The sequence below is a fragment of the Octodon degus genome, unplaced genomic scaffold, assembly GCF_000260255.1.
Source record: "Octodon degus isolate 3935 unplaced genomic scaffold, OctDeg1.0 scaffold00081, whole genome shotgun sequence".
NCBI classification, from domain to species: Eukaryota; Metazoa; Chordata; class Mammalia; order Rodentia; family Octodontidae; genus Octodon; species Octodon degus.
In genome coordinates, this window is record NW_004524657.1 from 5,201,375 (window position 1) to 5,203,373 (window position 1,999).

The following is a 1,999-nucleotide window of genomic DNA, read 5'->3' on the forward strand; positions in this document are numbered from 1 at the left end:
GCGCCGCTCATAGGGGGCGAAGCCGCACACTTCCCGGATCATGTCCCGCACGAACTTGGTGTGTTTGGTGAGACGTCCGCGGCGGCGGCTGTGCCTCGGTTTGCTCACATTCTTAGTTACCTTGTGGCCCTTGTTGAGGCCCACGGCCATGGGATAGCGGAGGGCCATAGCTACTCTTTTTCAATGGTTGCTGTGGCAGAAGGGCTAGGTTCTGTACATCTTAACACCTTCCTAAAGAACATTTTTGTGGTGGATACTATAGACTACAAAACAATGAAGGAAAAGACAGCCAAACTGTGTAGCTAGATGTAGGAAAGTTCAGTGTTGATGTGGGGAGCAGTGACTGAAGAGAAAGGTGCTAGTAAGAGAAACAATATTTGCTTAATCTGTGCTATGAAATAATGAATTTCATCTTTTTTTATGCCCTTGCCCTTTATCTCTGCCCCTTGCCCAGTGGTGGGTTTCTGCCATTATGGAGCTCTGCCAAGGTCATCACAGTGATGATTCCACATGCATGGTGTTGGGCCCTGAAATGACAGTGTTTACCTCCAAGACTAACGTCCCTATTCTTCTTCTTGTCCAAAACTAAACTTTCCACTTTCTTTTCTCATGTGCCAACAACTCTCCAGTCCTCTCTTAACAAGATGCTTCACCTGCCCTATAAACTCCACCCCTAGTCCAATCCAAATAAAATCCCCTAATCTGAGCTTCTCCCTCTGAGGAACCTTGCAATCTCTGTCAGCTTCCCTGTGCTACAATAAAGGCTTTCTTTTCATCTCTGTCAGTGTTTCTCCACATGCCAAAAACCTTACATTTAGTACTCAGAAACTAATACTGAGCACCGTTAGCCTTATGTCCCCCTCACTGTTACTCTGAGCATTATCCTACCTATTCAGATCTTCTGTTTTCTATCCTCATCTCTCACCTGTTATGATTTTCTTATCCCTCTGCTTCTTTTCCAGCTGTTTTTGCCAGGAAAAGTTCATAAACTAATCCATAGTTGATGTTACATAAATGATCCTGGAATTCTCCTTCCTCCCCAAATGACGTATGGTTCTGATGCACAGCTCTCTCTCCTTGGCACATGTCCACTGACTCAAAGATTGTCTTCTCAGTCACTACCAAGAAATTTATGCTGAATGGAGGAAATGAAGGTGGGGCATGAGAATGAAGGAAAAGGAGAAGATGGAGGTTAAAATCTTCCAAGCACACAGGTAAGAGAATTCTGGAAATTTTGAGCAGATAAAAATTGATGAAGTAGTGTAGGTATAGGGTACTTGTGGAAAAGAAAAAAATTTAAAGAGCTGGAGCTGGGGTTAATAAATAAATCAACTTTAATATATTTGAAAAGTATGACTGGGAAAGTTTCTCAATGGTGGAACACTAGCCTAGTAGGCATGAGGTCCTACATTCCACCCCTAGCACTGGGGTGGAGGGGTACAAACATTAAAGCACAATTCCATCTCATTTTACTTTCATTTTTATTACTAATGGATATTTGATCTGGGCTTCCATGAATAGTTTGCTGATGATTCAAAGAGTTACCCACTAAGTTACACATGAAGATGCTCATGTAATGAACTTTTCTAAATTTCACAATTTTTATCAGACATAACCACTTCTATCATTAAAATTTTACATCCTGAGAACTCCTTTAGTCTTGATCAAACTGAGATGGTTGATTAGACTGTCATTAATGAAGACCTCGGGCATTAGGTTTCCTGGAAGACTAGGTAAGTTCTTGGTTTTCCTCAGAAAGCCTACAGAGAATAAAGGAGAAACTATGATGAAATGTGCCTTTTAGTGGCATTTACAAAGGTACTATCTTTTTATAGTTGCAATACAAACACTTAGGGCAACTTCTGGATATCCACTAAAACTTCTGAGGCTCTGATTTAGGATCCAAACATTTCTTTTTCCTGTTTGCAAGAGAAGACAGGTGCAGCACTCAGATAAAGAAGCAATTTGGGGAAAAGGTTAAAGAAAGAGGAAAAGGAGA